The sequence below is a fragment of the Eumetopias jubatus genome, unplaced genomic scaffold (assembly GCF_037043125.1).
Source record: "Eumetopias jubatus isolate StellerSeaLion01/CBP00866 unplaced genomic scaffold, mEumJub1_p1.0 scaffold_17, whole genome shotgun sequence".
In the NCBI taxonomy this organism is placed as follows: Eukaryota; Metazoa; Chordata; class Mammalia; order Carnivora; family Otariidae; genus Eumetopias; species Eumetopias jubatus.
In genome coordinates, this window is record NW_028274823.1 from 71657253 (window position 1) to 71676208 (window position 18956).

The 18956-nt window shown below is 39.9% G+C and overlaps 1 protein-coding gene and 1 pseudogene across 2 annotated transcripts in view; one reads left to right on the forward strand and one right to left on the reverse strand.

Moving 5' to 3' along the window:
• The window catches only part of COG2 (component of oligomeric golgi complex 2), a 57598-nt gene that overhangs the window by 4597 nt on the left and 34045 nt on the right, over positions 1-18956 (forward strand). The window lies entirely within an intron of this gene.
• LOC148162222 (rRNA-processing protein FCF1 homolog pseudogene) lies at positions 624-1131 on the reverse strand (annotated as a pseudogene).

Consider the following 18956-nt stretch of genomic DNA (forward strand, 5'->3'; position numbering starts at 1 on the left):
ATGGCCGATGGCCGCGGGCAGGCAGGTCAGCTGCTGTTGCCCAGGGTCCCCACCCCTGGGAGCCGCCTTTGTGTCACAGGAGCTCAGTGCTTATCCTGTAGGTGCTTAGTGATGCCGCGTCTTGATGACAAGATCCCATTCTCTTCTGCATCGGTTTGAGACAGACAGCATAATAAAATTTGAATTAGCCAAACACGGAATGTAAGGCTACATCTCATTTTACGGAGAAGTTTTCTTATGGGAAATACTTTCCTTGTTGATAGAGGAAATGTAACATCAGACAAAGGTTATCTGATTCGCACTGGGTAAGAAGAAGTTCTGGCAAAAAGAAGTGTTTTTTTGTTGTCCCTGCTTTTGATTTTCCTTTTTCTTTTTTTTTTTTGTGAGCGATCATCTGATTTATAAAAAGGTGCAACAAAATTTAAAGTGATACAAAATACCAGTTTCAAAACATCAAAAAGCGAGTGTATTTAACCGTAGCTCCTAACAGGAAATAGTTAAGTAGAATAATTCGTGTGATAGCGTATTGCTTGTGTGAACTGGCGACAGAAACAGTCAGTAAAGGAAGGCTGAGGAACTCTATTAAGAATTAGAACTGAGGGGCTCCGTTAAGCATCAGGCGTTCACCCGGTGTTGTACCTATAGTTAGAAGTGTCCATGATGGGAACTCCAGGGATCCTCCAGATCTGGGTCAGCTGATGCCACAGTGTAACTGAATTACTCTGAATTACTTTTGTACCAAGCAGTTGTCCGCGTGGGTTCCCTCGTGGGTTCCCTTGTGTGTACGTGGTAGTTGAATCTTGGATCCTTGGCAATCCTTAGAGCCACTGGATACTTTTACCCACTTTCTCAGTTTCAACCATTACACAGGCAGTTATACAACGGATACACTTGGCATGCAGACCATCCATCATTGACTGTACCAGGTCAGGTTTGGCTTTAATGGAAAGGTTGATAAAGTCGGTATTAACCAGGATGTGGTAAGGTGGCCCAGCTGTGTGTTTATATTGGAGGAAGAAACAGGAAGGGTGTTGGGGGACTTCTCTTTCCTTGAGTGAGCTGGGATCTTTTCTTTTTAGGTTTTAATCTGTCCTTAAAGCCTCTGATCTCAGAGCTAAGCATATGCTTCATAGTCACTTTCTTGTTTTCTTTTGCTTCCCCATGTTCATGCCACACTTGTTTCTCCTTGCTTTTGATTTTCTAACTCACTCTTTGTAATATTATAAAATTTATCATCTGAATAAAATGTTGGCTTACTGAGTTATTATTAGTAATTTCTTTGTTCAAAATTTGAGAGCAAGAAGCATTATGTAAATATATCTTTTTGTTATTTAACTAGTTTTATAGCATTTAGCATCAAATTTCTTGAAACATTTAAACAAATTAATCACAAACTAGGGCTTGGGCTTTTTCTTTTTAAGATTTTATTTTTAAGTAATCTCTACACACAGCGTGAGACTTGAACTCACCACCTCGAGATGAAGAGCTGCACACTCCACTGACTGAACCAGCCAAGTGCCTCTTGGGCTTTTTGTTTTAAAGTTCCTCAGGTGATTCTAATGTGCAACCAGTGTTGAGAACTCTGGAACTAGGTAATTCCACTTAATAGCTCAAGAAATTAAGTTGGGAAAGCAAACTAAAAGCCTATGTAGATTATGATTGGTGTTAAATTGAGGGGGAAAAGGAGAGATAAAGAGAAGAAATCAGCTGGAACAGAGTGTAATTAGGTACTCAAATATTTGTTAGATGGATGAATAAATTTACAGAATATAAGTTTTCTTTGTCTCTTCATAAGTATGTCAAAAGGTATATAAATTCAGCAAAGGAGTTAGATACAAAATTGATTAAAATGTTAGAAGTACCTTAGAATTTCAGTGTTACTATTTCATGATACTTTTAAGATGAGCTCTCTATAGATGGTGGGAAGAACTCATTAGCATATGTTCCCCCCCCCCCCCGGTTAACTTTAGAGGTTTATTTATTTTTTATTTTTTTAGTCTTATCTTAGTCCCCATACATTACATCATTAGTTTTGGATGTAGTGTTCCATGATTCATTGTTTGTGCATTAACACCCAGTGCTCCACGCAGAACGTGCCCTCTTTAATACCCATCACCAGGCTAACCCGTCCCCCCACCACCCTCCCCTCTAGAACCCTCCGTTTGTTTTTCAGAGTCCATCGTCTCTCATGGTTCGTCTCCCCCTCCGACTTACTTCCCTTCATTAGCATATGTTTTTAATTTCTCAAGTTTGAATAATTTAGTCACCAAATAAAGATTTAGAATGAGTTTTGGGAGACACAAGTCCTAGATTATGTCACCACCTACCTGGGTGAGAGATTTGAGGGCAGGGGCGGGAGGGGAGAGCTCCAGGGACATTTTTGCACACATGCTGATCCCTCAGGCAGGAGCGCTCTTCCCACACTTCCCGTGGCTAGCTCCTTTGTGTCATTTGGATCTCAACTCAGATATCATTGTTCTATAAGTGTCTTTCCTGGTCATCCAAGTTAAAGTACATCCCCTTTGTCACTCACCTTTATAATGTCCTGTTTTCTTTTAGCTTTGATCACTATTCATTAATACCATGTTTATTTGCTTACATGTTTATTTTCTCGTTTCTGCATTAGAATATGTGCTCCTTAAGAGCAGAGACCTTGTCTTTCCTTTTCATGACTGTGTCCCCAGGTCTTAAAGCAGAGCTGGAGTTGCATGATAAATATTTAAGTAATATTTAAGGGATATACAGGGGCATTTACTCATCTCTTTTGTCCATTGGTCTTCAAGAATGGTTGGAAACACACACACACACACACGAGCTCACACTAACTTCTTATGTCTTTCAACCCCTATGTAGTATGCAGGTTAATGCTTAACTATTTTGTTTTTTTGTCTCAATGAAATGGGACATGTTTTAGGGCAGAGATCATAAATTTCATGTGCCCTCTTAGTACTTCGCATAATTACAGATACAGCTTGATGGTGCCAGGGGGATTCTGGTTCTGTTGTGGGGAGAGTATGTAGTGATTTTATAAGTCCATGTATTTGGGGTGGAGTGTTTTACTTCTTGGCGGCTTAGAGAACTTTGATCTTTCCAAAGTTCTATGTAATTTTCATAGTGTTAAAAATACTAATATCTGGATTTTTGGTAAGTTTTAAATGATTAATTCCCAAATTATTTTGAATTCATCTTTGTTTGCCATCCCTGAACGCAAATGGTTAGTAAAGTAGCTAAACTTTTAAACTCTATTTGTTTTTTTTGTTTTTTTTTTAACCAATGAGCCACCCAGGTGCCCCTGAGCCATATATTTTTTTATTTGATGTGTTCCATGATTCATTGTGCATAACACCCAGTGCTCCACGCAGAATGTGCCCTCTTTAATACCCATCACCAGGCTAACCCATCCCCCCACCCTCCTCCCCTCTAGAACCCTCAGTTTGTTTTTCAGAGTCCATCGTCTCTCATGCTTCGTCTCCCCCTCCGATTTACTCCCCTTCATTCTTCCCCTCCTGCTATCTTCTTCTTTTACTTTTTTTTTTAACATATGTTGCATTATTTGTTTCAGAAGTACAGATCTGTGATTCAGCAGTCTTACACAATTCACAGAGCTCACCATAGCACATACCCTCCCCAATGTCTATCACCCAGCCACCCCATCCCTCCCACCCCCCACCACTCCAGCAACACTCAGTTTGTTTCCTGAGATTAAGAATTCCTCATATCAGTGAGGTCATATGATACATGTCTTTCTCTGATTGACTTATTTCACTCAGCATAACACCCTCCAGTTCCATCCACGTCGTTGCAAATGGCAAGATCTCATTCCATTTGATGGCTGCATAATATTCCATTGTGTATATATACCACATCTTCTTTATCCATTCATCTGTCGATGGACATCTTGGCTCTTTCCACAGTTTGGCCTTTGTAGACATTGCTACTATAAACATTGGGGTACACGTACCCCTTCGGATCCCTACATTTGTATCTTTGTGGTAAATACCCAGTAGTGCAATTGCTGGATCATATGGTAGCTCTATTTTCAACTGTTTGAGGAACCTCCATACTGTTTTCCAGAGTGGTTGCACCAGCTTGCATTCCCACCAACAGTGTTGGAGGGTTTCCCTTTCTCCGCATCCCCGCCAACATCTGTCGTTTCCTGACTTGTTAATTTTAGCCATTCTGACGGGTGTGAGGTGGTATCTCATGGAGGTTTTGATTTGGATTTCCCTGATGCCGAGCGATGTGGAGCACTTTTTCATGTGTCTGTTGGCCATTTGGATGTCTTCTTTGGAAAAATGTCTGTTCATGTCTTCTGCCCATTTCTTGATTGGATTATTTGTTCTTTGGGTGTTGAGTTTGATAAGGTCTTTATAGATTTTGGATACTAGCCCTTTATCTGATATGTCATTTGCAAATATTTTCTCCCATTCTGTCGGTTGTCTTTTGGTTTTGTGGACTGTTTCTTTTGCTGTGCAGAAGCTTTTTATCTTGATGAAATCACAAGAGTTCATTTTTGCCCTTGCTTCCCTTGCCTTTGGCGATGTTTCTAGGAAGAAGTTGCTGCGGCTGAGGTCGAAGAGGTTGCTGCCTGTGTTCTTCTTTAGGATTTTGATGGACTTCTATCTCACGTTTAGGTCTTTCAACCATTTGGAGTCTATTTTTGTGTGTGGTGTAAGGAAGTGGTCCAGTTTCATTCTTCTGCATGTGGCTGTCCAATTTTCCCAACACCATTTGTTGAAGAGACTGTCTTTTTGCCATTGGACATTCTTTCCTGCTTTGTCAAAGATGAGTTGGCCATAGAGTTGAGGGTCCATTTCTGGGCTCTCTATTCTGTTCCATTGATCTATGTGTCTGTTTTTGTGCCAGTACCATACTGTCTTGATGATGACAGCTTTGTAATAGAGCTGGAAGTCCGGAATTCTGATGCCGCTGCCAGCTTTGCTTTTCTTTTTCAGTATTCCTCTGGCTATTCTGGGTCTCTTCTGGTTCCATACAAATTTTAGGATTATTTGTTCCATTTCTTTGAAAAAAGTGGATGATATTTTGATGGGGATTGCATTGAATGTGTAGATTGCTCTAGGTAGCACTGACATCTTCACAATGTTTGTTCTTCCAATCCATGAGCATGGAACGTTTTTCCATTTCTTTGTGTCTTCTTCAATTTCTTTCATGAGTATTTTATAGTTTTCTGAGTACAGATCCTTTGCCTCTTTGGTTAGATTTATTCCTAGGTATCTTATGGTTTTGGGTGCAATTGTAAATGGGATCGACTCCTTGATTTGTCTCTCTTCTGTCTTGTTGTTGGTGTATTGTAGGAATGCCACTGATTTCTGTGCATTGATTTTATATCCTGCTACTTTACTGAATTCCTCTATGAGTTCTAGCAGTTTTGGGGTGGAGTCTTTTGGGTTTTCCACATACAGTATCATATCATCTGCAAAGAGTGAGAGTTTGACTTCCTCTTTGCCGATTTGGATGCCTTTGATTTCTTTTTGTTGTCTGATTGCTGTGGCTAGGACTTCCAATACTATGTTGAAGAGCAGTGGTGAGAGTGGACATCCCTGCCGCGTTCCTGACCTTAGGGGAAAAGCTCTCAGCTTTTCCCCATTGAGAATGATATTCGCTGTAGGTTTTTCATAGATGGCTTTTCTGATATTGAGGTATGTACCCTCTATCCCTATACTCTGAAGAGTTTTGATCAAGAAAGGATGCTGTACTTTGTCAAATGCTTTTTCTGCATCTATTGAGAGGATCCTATGATTCTTGTTCTTTCTTTTGTTAATGTATTGTATCACGTTGATTGATTTGCGGTTGTTGAACCAACCTTGCAGCCCAGGGATAAATCCCACTTGGTCATGGTGAATGATCCTTTTAATGTACTGTTGGATCCTGTTGGCTAGTATTTCGGTGAGAATTTTTGCATCCATGTTCATCAAGGATATTGGTCTGTAATTCTCCTTTTTGATGGGGTCTTTGTCTGGTTTTGGGATCAAGGTAATGGTGGCCTCATAAAATGTGTTTGGAAGTTTTCCTTCCATTTCTATTTTTTGGAACAGTTTCAGGAGAATAGGTATTCATTCTTCTTTAAATGTCTCATAGAGTTCCCCTGGGAAGCCATCTGGCCCCGGGCTTTTGTTTGTTGGGAGATTTTTGATGACTGCTTCCATTTCCTTAGTGGTTATAGGTCTGTTCAGGTTTTCTATTTCCTCCTGGTTCAGTTTTGGTAGTTGATACATCTCTAGGAATGCACCCACTTCTTCCAGGTTATCTAATTTGCTGGCATAGAGTTGCTCATAATATGTCCTTATAATTGTTTGTATTTCTTTGGTGTTGGTTGTGATCTCTCCTCTTCCATTCATGATTTTGTTGATTTGGGTCATTTCTCTTTTCTTTTTGATCAGTCTGGCCAGGGGTTTATCAATCTTGTTAATTCTTTCAAAGAACCAGCTCCTAGTTTCGTTGATCTCTTCTACTGTTCTTTTGGTTTCTATTTCATTGATTTCTGCTCCGATCTTTATGATTTCTCTTCTCCTGCTGGGTTTAGGCTTTCTTTGCTGTTCTTTCTCCAGCTCCTTTAGGTGTAGGGTTAGGTTGTGTATTTGAGACCTTTCTTGTATCTTGAGAAAGGCTTGTATTGCTATATACTTTCCTCTCAGGACTGCCTTTGCTGTATCCCAAAGATTTTGAACAGTTGTGTTTTCATTTTCATTGGTTTCCATGAATTTTTTTTAATTCTTCTTTAATTTCCTGGTTGACCCATTCATTCTTTAGTAGGATGCTCTTTAGCCTCCATGTATTTGAGTTCTTTCCGACTTTCCTCTTGTGGTTGAGTTCTAGTTTCAAAGCATTGTGGTCTGAAAATATGCAGGGAATGATCCCAGTCTTTTGGTACCGGTTGATACCTGATTTGTGACCTAGGATGTGATCAATTCTGGAGAATGTTCCATGGGCACTAGAGAAGAATGTGTATTCTGTTGCTTTGGGATGGAATGTTCTGAATATGTCTGTGAAGTCCATTTGGTCCAGTGTGTCATTTAAAGTCTTTATTTCCTTGTTGATCTTTTGCTTAGATGATCTGTCCATTTCAGTCAGGGGGGTGTTAAAGCCCCCCACTATTATTGTATTGTTGTCAATGTGTTTCTTTGCTTTTATTATTAATTGCCTTATATAATTGGCTGCTCCCATGTTAGGGGCATAGATATTTACAATTGTTAGATCTTCTTGTTGGATAGACCCTTTAAGTAGGATATAGTGTCCTTCCTCATCTCTTATTACAGTCTTTGGTTTAAAATCTAATTTGTCTGATAGAAGGATTGCCACCCCAGCTTTCTTTTGGTGTCCATTAGCGTGGTAAATGGTTTTCCACCCCCTCACTTTCAATCTGGGGGTGTCTTTGGGTCTAAAATGAGTCTCTTGCAGACAGCCTATGGATGGGTCTTGTTTTTTAATCCAATCTGATAGCCTGTGTCTTTTGATTGGGGCATTTAGCCCATTTACATTCAGGGTAACTATTGAAAGGTATGGATTTAGTGCCATTGTATTGCCTGTAAAGTGACTGTGACTGTATATTGTCTGTGTTCCTTTCTGATCTATGCTGCTTTTAGGCTCTCTCTTTGCTTAGAGGACCCCTTTCGATATTTCTTGTAGGGCTGGTTTCGTGTTTGCAAATTCCTTTAGTTTTGTTTGTCCTGGAAGCTTTTTATCTCTCCTTCAATTTTCAATGAGAGCTTCCCTGGATATAGTATTCTTGGCTGCCTATTTTTCTCGTTTAGTGCTCTGAAGATCTCATGCCAGTCCTTTCGGGCCTGCCAGGTCTCTGTGGATAGGTCTGTTGCCAGTCTAATGTTTCTGCCATTGTAGGTTACATATCTCTTCTCCCGAGCTGCTTTCAGGATTTTCTCTTTGTCTATGAGACTCGTAAATTTTACTATTAGATGTCGAGGTGTTGACCTATTTTTATTGATTTTGAGAGGGGTTGTCTGTGCCTCCTGGATTTTGATGCCTGTTTCCTTCCTCACATTAGGGAAGTTCTCTGCTATTATTTGCTCCAATATACCTTCTGCCCCCTCTCTCTTTCTTCTTCTTCTGGGATCCCAATTATTCTAATGTTGTTTCGTCTTATCGTATCGCTTATCTCTCGAATTCTGCCCTCGTGATCCTGTAGTTGTTTCTCTCTCTTTTTCTCAGCCTCTTTATTTTCCATCATTTGGTCTTCTATATTGCTGATTCTCTCTTCTGCCTCATTTATCCTAGCAGTTAGTGCCCCCATTTTTGATTATACCTCATTAATAGCCTTTTTGATTTCGACTTGGTTAGATTTTAGTTCTTTTATTTCTCCAGAAAGGGTTTCTCTAATAACTTCCACAGTTTTTTCAAGCCCAGCTAGTATCTTTAAAGTCATGATTCGGAACTCTAGGTCCAACATCGTACTAATGTCCGTATTGAGTAGGTCCCTGGCTGACGGTACTATCTCTTGTTCTTTTTGCTGAGGTGATTTTTTTCGTCTTGTCATTTTGTCCAGAGAATAGATGAATGAGAGAACAAAATGCTAACAGGTTAACAACGTCCCCAGCAAATACACTATACAAATCAGAAAAGACCTGAAACCAGGGGAAAAGAAAGGGAAAGAAAGAAAAGAGAAAGAGAAAAAAAAAAAAGATAAAGATAAAAACAAAAACAGAGCAATACAAAAAAAACAGAATATGATCACATATGATCAGGCTAGTGCATACATCAGTGCCACACACTAGATTTTGGGTGTATTTTGGTCTGTTAGAAAAAAGTGCCTCCTAAAATTTTAAAGGAAGAAAGACATATATGTACAAAATAAGGGTTGATACAATGAAGGGATGGAAGATGACTGTAAAGATGAAAATTATAAAAATATTTTATAAAAGGAATTGATAAGAAGTTTTTGAAAAAAGAATTAAAAAAAAAACCCAAAAAAGGGAGAGAATGTGATCAGGCAGGAGACTAGAACAAAGCCATACACTAGTGATTTAGGGTATATTTTGACCTTTTAGAAGAAACTGTATCTCAAAATTTTAAAGAGAGAACAACTTGTATATATATGCCAAAAATAAGGGTAACTACTATGAAGGGATAAAATATGACTCTAAAAATGAAAAATAAAAAATGTTTTTTTTTAAAAGGATTGAGAAGATGTTGGTTGAAAAAGGGAAAAAGAAAAATTAAAAAAAAAAGTTAAAAAAATTAACTTTGAAAAACTAATGAATCATGATAAAAAAAAAGCCATGAATTCTATGTGCAGTATTCCCCTAGCGCTGGAGTTCTCCCGTTCTCCTTGATCGGTAAACTTGGTCTTGGCTTGCTGGCTGTTCGTGCTGATCTTCTGGGGGAGGGGCCTGTTGCCATGGTTCCCAAATGTCTTTGCCGGAGGCGGAATTGCCCTGCCCTTGAGGGTCCGGGCTAAGCAAGCTGCTCGGATTTGCTCTCAGGAGCTTTTGTTCCCTGCAAGCTCTGGTACAGCTTTGGAGGACCAGGGTGAAAATGGTGACCTCCCAATCTCCATCCGGAGGAGCTGAGAACTCCGGGCCCCGCTCCTCAGTGCGCCCCCAGAGAAAAGCAGTCACTCCCGTGTCCCCGGTCTCTGGCCGCACTCCGTGCTCACCTGGCCTGTGACCGAGCATTTCGATCTCTGGCACCCGACCCCGTGTGGAGTCTCCAAACCCAGCAGATCCCTGCTGTGCGCTCCCGCGCCGCTCCTCCCGGGGGGAGGAAGGGGAGTCTCCCCGGCTCTGCTGCTTGTTGGGTCCCTGCTGGAGGAGCAGTGGCCCGACTGGGCCGCGGATCACAGTTTATGGCCACCCCGAGCTGAGAGCCCGCGCCTCGGCTCCGTCTCTGCAGCCGGCTTCCCTGCTCCGATACCTGGGAGCTCTGCCGCACTCAGGCACCCCCGGTCTTTCTGTGACCCCGAGGGTCCTGAGACCACACTGTCCCGCGAGGGTCCACCCCCCGCTTAGCCACTGCAGTGACGTCCCTCAGCGGAGCCGGCTTCTCAAAGTTCCGATTTTGTGCTCCGCGGCTCTAGCACTTGCCAGAAGCGGCCGAGGGAGGCCCCCTCCCCCGCCGTCTATCCTCCCGAATATCGCCTCGGATTCACTTCTCCGCACGTCCTACCTTCCAGTAAGTGGTCGCTTTTCTGTTCAGAGAGTTGTTGCTACTCTCTTCTTCGATCTCCTGTTGAGTTTGTAGGTGTTCAGAATGGTTTGAGCCCTATTCAGCTGAATTCCTGAGACCAGACGAAATCCAGGTCTCCTACTCCTCCACTATCTTGCCTGAAAAAAGCTAAAACTCTCTTTGGTTTTAATTTTGAGTGATGTCACTGCTTCTCTGATGGTTAATGGTACTTAAATTGCCTGCAACTTGCCTGGTTTGCTGATTTCTTTTCCTGTATTCCAACACCTCTTGTGATTTCACAGCTTCTGGCCTTTTGGGGGATTTATACTTCACCTGGGTTCAAATAGGTAATACCCCTGAGTACAAAGAGAAGCTATTTTTCTTCTAATTTCAGTATCTGCTATTATTAATGTCTTACATTGTTGTGGTACATTTGTTACAACTGATGAACCAGTATTGATACAATATTAACTGAAGTCCATGGTTTACTCTTCTGTCTATAATTCTGTGGGTTTTCACAAATGTGTAATGTCATTTACCTACTTTTGGTATCTTACAACCTAGTTTCACTGCCTTGAAAACCCCTGTACCTCACCTATTCATTTCTTCTCCTCTGTCTGCACCCTCCTCCTTCACCCCTGCAACCCCAGATCTTTTTACTGTCTAATTTTTCCCTTTTCAGGGGTACCTGGCTGGCTCAGTCACTAGGGCATCTGACTCTTGATCTTGGGGTTGTGAGTTCCAGCCCCCCCATAGGGTGTAGAGATGACTTAAAAATATAAATAAAAAATAAAAATGCTGGTTAATTTTTACCTTTTCCAGAATGCCATATAGTTGGAATCATATAGTATTTAGCCTTTCAGACTGGTCTTTCACTTAGCAATATGCATTTAAGGTTCTTCCAGGTCTTGTGGCTTAATAATTCATCTTTTTTAATTGCTGAATAATCCAGTGTGTGGATGTGGCACAGAGTATTCTATTCACCTACTGAAGGAAATTTGGATTGCTTCCAAGTGTTGGCACTTAGAGAATAAAGCTGCTGTAAACATGTGTGTGCAGGTTTTTATGTGGATATAAGTTTTAAGTTCTTTTGGGTAAATACCAAGGAGCACAATTATTGGAACTTATGGTGAGAGTGTGTTTAGCTGTGAGAAACTGCCAAGCTCTCTTACAAAATGTCTCCCATTTTGCCTTCTGACCAACAGTGAATGAGAGTTCCTGTTGCCCCACATCTTTGCCAGCATTTGGTATTGTTAGTGTTTTGGATTTTTGACATTCTAACTGATATGTAATAGTATCTTGTTTAAATTTACATTTCCCTAATGACACAATGTTGAGCATCTTTTCAGACCTTTTTCTTTAAAAAAAAAAAAAGTATTTATTTGACAGAGAGCGCGAGCACAAGCAGGGGTAGCAGCAGGCAGAGTGGGAGAGGAAGAAACAGGCTCCCCGCTGAGCAGGGAGCCCAGTGAGGGGCTTAATCTCAGGACCCTGGGATCATGACCTGAGCCGAAGGCAGACGCGTGACTGAGCCACCCAGGCGCCCCCCCATTCAAACTTTAGAATCAACTTGTTGATATCCACAAAATAACTTCCTGGCATTTTGATTGGGATTGCATTGCATCTGTGGAGCAATTTGGGAAGAAGCAACCTCTTCACAGTATTGAGTGTTCTTCTCCAAGATTGTGGACTATCTTTCCATTTTAGATCTTACCTTCCTTGCCATCTTTCATCAGAATTTTGTACTTTTTCTCATATAGGTCTTTTGCATGTTTTGTTAGATTTGTACCTAAGTATTTAAATTTTTTTTGTCTGCTAATGGTCTTGTGTTTTTAATTTCAAGTTCCACTTGTAGATTGCTGGTATATACAAAAGCAATTGACTTTTTTAAAATTTTTTATTTAAATTCAATTTGGTTAACATATAGTGTAGTATTAGTTTCAGGGGTAGAGTTTAGTGATTCATCAGTTGCATACAACACCCAGTGCTCATCCCAACAAGTGCCCTTCTTAATACCCATCACCCAGTTACTCCCTCCTTCCCCTCTCCTCCAGCAACCTTCAGTTTGTTTCCTGTAGTTAAGGATCTCTTGTGATTTGCCTCCCCATCTGTTTTTATTTTTCCTTCCCTTCCGCCATATTCATCTGTTGTTTCTTAAATTCCACATGTGACTGAAATCGTATGATATTTGTCTTTCTCCCTCTAGTTTCCATGTCATTACAAATGGCAAGATTTCATTCTTTTGGATGGCTGAGTAGTATTCTAGTGTGTGTGTGTGTGTGTGTGTGTGTGTGTGTGTGTCTTATCCATTCATCTGTTGATGGACATCTGGACTCTTTCCATAATTTGACTATTGCGAACATTGCTGCTATAAACATTGGGGTGCACGTGCCCTTTCAGATCACTGTGTTTGTATCCTTTGGGTAAACACCTAGTAGTGCAATTGCTGGGTCATAGGGTTGTTCTATTTTTAACTTTTTGAGGAACCTCCATACTGTTTTCCAGAGTGGCTACACCAGCTTGCATTCCCACCAACAGTGTAAGAGGGTTCCCCTTTTTCTGCATACTTGCCAACATCTGTTATTTCCCGAGTCGTTAATTTTAGCCATTCTGACTGATGTGAGGTGGTATTTCATTGTGGTTTTGATTTGTATTTCCCTGATGCCAAGTGATGTTGAGCATTTTTTTCATGTGTCTGTTGGCCATTTGGATGTCTTTGGTCTGTTCATGTCTTCTGCCCATTTCTTGATTGGATTTTTTGTTTTTTTGGATGTTGAGTTTGATAAGTTCTTTATAAATTTTGGATACTAGCCCTTTATCTGATATGTCATTGGAAAGCAGTTGACATATATATATTAACTGTGTATCCTGCAACCTTGCTATAATCACTTGACTAGTTTCAGGAGGGTGTGTGTGTGAAGTCTTTGTGTTTTCTGTAGACAGTCATGTCATCCATGAACAAAGTTTTATTCTTTCCCAAGTTGTGCGCCTTTTATTTCCTTTTCTTACCTTATTTCATTAGTTTGGATTTCCAGTACAGTGTTGAATAGTAGTAAGAGGGACATCCTTGCCTTGTTCCCCATCTTCTATTTTCTCAGTATTAATATGATGTTAGCTGTGGGTTTTTTGTAGAAATTCTTTATCAAGTTGAGGAAGTCCTCTTTCTTTTCCTGTTTTCCTGAGGGTTTATAATGAAGGGGTGTGATTTCTGTTAAATGTTTTTTTCTCCCTCCATTGATATGATCATGTGATTTTTCTGTTGATGTGATGGATCACATTGATTTTCTAATGTTGAACCAGACTTGCATATCTGGAATAAATCCTACATGATCTTGGTGTATAATTTTTTAATATACTGTTTGCTTTTATTTGCCAATTTTTGTTGAAGATTTTTATATCTGTGTTCATGAGAGATACTAGTTTGTAGTTTCTTTTTGTGCAGTATTGGTTTTGGTATTAGGGTAATGGTGGTTTCCTAAAATGAGGTAGGAAGTATTCCTTCTAGTTTTACTTTCTGGAAGAAATTGTAGAGAGTTGTATAGTATTTCTTCCATAAATGTTTGGTTGAATTTACCAGTGATTGGTATTGGTAGTGGTTGCCCTTCTTTCATCTGATACTAGTAATTTATGTCTTCTACCTTTTTTTCTTTGTTCACCTGGCTAAGGGTTTGTCTATTTTACTGATATTTTCAAAGAACCAGACTTTGGGTTTATTGATAGTTTAAAAATTTCCTGCTTTTTATTTACATTGATTTCTGCTCTAATTTTTTTCTACTTACTTTAGATTTAGTTTGTTTTTTTTTTTGTTGCCTAAAATGGAAGCTTAGATTATTGACTTTCAGTCTTTTTTCTTTTCTAATACTTGCATTCAAAACTATATTTTCCCTTTAAGCAGCATCCCACACATTTTGCTATGTTGTATTTTATTTTCACTTAGTTCAAAATATCTTATTTCGCTTGAGACTTTTCTCATGTGTTATTTGGAAGTGTGTCATGTAATCTCCATGTATTTTGAACTTTTTCAGCTATCTTTCTGTTACTGATTCTTAATTTCATTGTGGTCTGAGAACATACTTTGTATAATTTTTATTTTTAAAAATTTGTTGTGTTTTGTGGCCCAGAATTATTCTGTCTTGATGAATGTTCCATATGAGCTTGAGAAGAATGTGTATTCCACTGTTACTGGATGAAGTTGATTGTGGATGTCTGTTGTATTTTAATTGATGGTAGTGTTGAGTGAGCTATGTCTTGACTAAATATCTGGATCTCTCAGATCCTTACTGCCCTACTGCTAGATCTGCCCATTACTGATGGAGAAGTCACCAGCCATGATGATGGATTTGTTTATTTCTCCCTGCAGTTCTGTTAGGTTTTGTCTAACCTTCGTTGATTAGGCATATATACATTAAGGATTATTGTGTCTTCTTTTTTTTTAAAGATTTTATTTATTTATTTGAGAGAGAGAGAGAGCACGAGAGGGGGGAGGGTCAGAGGGAGAAGCAGACTTCCCCGCCGAACAGGGAGTCTGATGTGGGACTCGATCCCGGGACTCCAGGATCATGACCTGAGCTGAAGGCAGTGGCTTAACCGACTGAGCCACCCAGGTGTGCGAGATTATTGTCTTTTCTTGGTCAGTTGATTTCTTTATCGTTATGTAATGCTCCTTTTTATGCCTGATAATTTTCCTTGCTCTGAAATCTGCTTTGTCTGAAATTCATATAGCTACTCCAGTGTTCTTGTGATTAGCGTTACTGTAGATTTTTTAATGTATCTGAACATTTAACTTGTTGATATTTAAGTCGTTTCATTTTTCACTGAGATAAAATTCAAAAGCATAACATTTACCATTTTAAAATGTATTTTTCACTGGTTTTTAGTATATTTACTACGTATGTGGTGCATATGTCACCACTGTCTAATTCCGGAACACTCCCATCACAACCTGTTAGTTCCAGTTCTCCCCTCCCCTTATTCCCTGGCAGTCATGAATCTACTTTCTGTTTTTATGGATTTGCCTATTTTGGAACATACCATATAAATGGAATCATATAATACTTGACCTTTTGCTTCTGGCTTCCTTTAACCTTAGAGTAGAATGTTTTCAGAGTTCACTCATGTTGTAGCATTTAACAGTACTTTATTCCTTTTTATGGCTGTGTAAGAGGCCCTTCCACATTTTAAGTATCTATTCATCAATTGATGGACGTTGGGTTTATACTTTTTGGCTGTTATGAACAATGCCGCTGTGAATATTCATGTACAGGTCGTGCTGTGAACATCTGTTGTTAGTTCTATCAGGTATACCCCTAGATATAGAATTGCTGGGTAATTGTATGTGTAACTTTTTGAGGAACTGCCAAACTGCGTTCCACGTTAGCTGCACCATTTTACATTCTCACTGGCAGTATAGGAGGGTTCCAGCTTCTCTGCCTTCTTGCCAGCACTTGTCATCTTTTTTTTTCTTTTTCTTATTTTATTGTAGCCATCCTAGTGGGTGTGAAGTGGTATCTCAGTGTGGTTTTGATTTCGCATTTTGCCAATGACTAATGATGTTGAACATCTTTACATGTGCTGTTGACCATCTGTGTATCTTCTTTGGAGAAATGTCTCTTCAAAAGTTTTTTGCTTGTTTTTGAATTAGGTTATTTGTCTTTTTATTGTTGAGTTGTCAGAGTTCTTTGCATTTTCTGGTTATTTGACCCTTGTCAGGTAGACGACCTGCAGACACTTTGTCCCGTTCTGTGAATTGTCTTTTCATTTTCTCAGTACTGACCTTTGACACACAAGTTTTTATTTTGATCAAGTTCAGTGTATCTATTATTTCTTAATGCTTTTTGTATCATATCGAAGAAAGCTTTGCCCAACCCAAAGTCACACAGACTTTCACCTGTTTTCTCTAAGTGTTACAGTTTTTACTCTCATATTTAAATCTTTGATCCATTTTGAGTTACATTTTTGTGGTGTGTGTGAAGTTGGTGTTCCAAATTCATTCTTCTGCGTATAGATAGTCATTTGTCCCAGTAGGAGGCACTTGAAAAGACTTTTTTCCCCCCATTAAATGGTCTTGGCATCCTTGTGAAAAATCAGTTGACCATAAATGTATGGGTTGTAAATACTTTCTTTTTAAATACTTGGTAAATCTACACTTTATAAAGTAAAACCATTCCTGGTAAGTGAGATGTGTCCGTATTATGGCACTGTGAGTTTGGGCTTGCTTGTTGTCATAGCAAAAGCTGCCTTAACCCAGTATTCACAGATGTTCCCAGTTATTTAGTCTTGTGTTATGCAACATTTGTTTATCTGAGAACAAATACATAAATGGTAAGTTGAGTACTAATAGCATTTGTTCAGTAGGGCTGAGTTATACAATTTAGAATGCCATCATGAAGTTCAGAACTTCAAGGAATATATAACTGAGATAGGCAGAATGATCAACCTAAAGGCATACAGCTGGTGAGTAGCACGGCCAGGATTAGGAGCTGAGTCCTGCTCCCATGTTCTTTCTCTAATGTGCTACATAACTATGATGTATGGTGTTGTCTGAGATGGTCTCAAGAGACAAAAGTCCAGGCTAATTCTGGCCCCAGTTTAAGAAGCAGATGGTTTTCAGTAGATGACTGTGAAATTACGATTTGGTATGAAGTCCTCTTCTCTGACACTATCAGGGTCAGTGTTTGGTTGATTAAGAAAGTCAGTTTAAAGAAGTACTCTTTAAGGAATGGTGCATATAGTTCTTAGCATTTTATTTGAAAAAAATATATATACATACACGTACATTTATTTTCCCTTGAAGTAGTGCCAGGCTCTATTCTCTGACAGCTGGTCTGCTGATTAGATTTCTAAGTTGTCGGGGCGCCTGGATGGCTCAGTCGGTTAAGCGTCTGCGTTCAGCTCAGGTCATGATCTCAGGGTTCTGGGATTGAGTCCCACGTCGGGCTCCCTGCTCAGCAGGGTCTGCTTCTCCCTCTCCCTCTGCCCCTGCTCATGCTCTCTCTCTCTGTCTCAGATGAATAAACACAGTCTTTAAGAAAAAGATTTCTATGTTGTCTTTTTTGCATTCAGTTTCAGTTTCTTTAACTGAATTGAATGAGAATCCTATGATCACCCCCTCCCTACCTGGTACATGGTCATCTCACCCATACCTAATTTACCACATTTTCTTATTGATTTCTTTGTATCAAGTCTTTCCAAAGTACCTGCCTTAGTTTTCATAAGAACAGTTATCTTTTTGCACTCATATTTGGTTGTTTTACATAGTGTTTAATAAAATTATATAATTATGAAGTAAGTGTAAGTGGCCTTAACTAGTTTGGGAATTATCATGTCTGATTCTTGCCGACTAAGCAGCTCAATGAGTAGCAAAGTCATGGGCGAAGTAGGTAGCAATTTGCTGCCTCTAAGCATATTAGCCTACCAGGGGCATCACGGTGTTACAGAGGGGAAACAGAGCACAGCTAATCCTGTGAGACCAATACTTGGAAATTGATTATGCAAGATTTGGAACATCTGCCCAATGGAGCACTCAACATCCACATAAAATATTAATAGAAATGTGTTTTATGAAAAGACATTGAAGTTATATTTTTAGATGGAAAATAGTTTAGAAGAGCATGAGTATTAAGCTTCCGTGTGTGTACGTACGTGTGTGTACGTACGTGTGTGTACACACATAGAGAAGGTCTGGGGTTTCCGTTCAAGATGGTGGTGTTGGAGGATCTTGAACTCATCTCTTCCGACGGATACACTGAATCTATAGCTCCATATGGAAAAATTTCCTCTGGAAAAAAACCCTCAAACTAGCTGAGTGAGTCCTACACATTAGGTGAATAAGAAAAAAGCCTACATTGAAGTGAGATTCAATCTTGCCATAAATCCCACCCCTGGCACAGCAACCCACGATCAGGAGGGTACTCACAACCCCAAGGTTCTCCCTGAGGAGCAAAGGGTTTGAACCCCACATCTGATGCCCCAACTTTTAAGACCTGCATCTGAGAGACAAGACCCCACAACATCTAGCCTTGACAGCCATCAGGGCTTGCATGCAGGAGACCCACAAGGCTATAGGGAACTGAGAAACAGTTCTTAAAGCAGTTGCGTGAGTGGACTCACCCACCCCAGAAGTCAGCACAGAAGTAGCGTTCAGACTTTCTGTAAAAGAGGCTCATTTGCTTATCTCAAAGCCCTGAGGGACAGGCATCTAATTTAACATGTATCTGGGGGCGTAGTAAGGTATTCTCCAAAGATGGAGCCGGCAGGTACCATCTTTGCACTCTCCCTCTCCCTCGCTCCTGCTCGCTGGTATCTCCTGGAAAGGAGCTTGTATGCTCATATGATGCCCCAAGTTTTGCATTTGCTACCTAGGGAATACCTCTAGATCACCTGGCTCCAGTCGCCAGCAAGAGTTATATTCAGAGTAGTGAGTATTGCAGTATTTACAACAGCCAAGACTTGGAAATAAGTGTCCACCGATGGGTCGATGGATAAAGAAAATGATGTGTGTGTACAATGGAATTCAACCATAAAAAGAAAGTCTTGCCATTTATAACAACATGGATGGACCTTGAGGATATTATATAGCTAAGTGAAATAAATCAGACAGAGAAAGACAAATTCTGTATGATCTCCCTTCTATGTGGAATCTACAAAACAAAACAAAATGAAGTCATGGAGAACAGATTGGTGGTTGCTGGAGGCGGTGGGGGTGTGGAGGGAATGGATGAAGGGGTCAAATGGTATAAACTTCCAGTTAATAAGATAAGTTCTGGGGATGTAATGTACATCATGGTGACTGTAGTAAATAACACTGTATATTATTG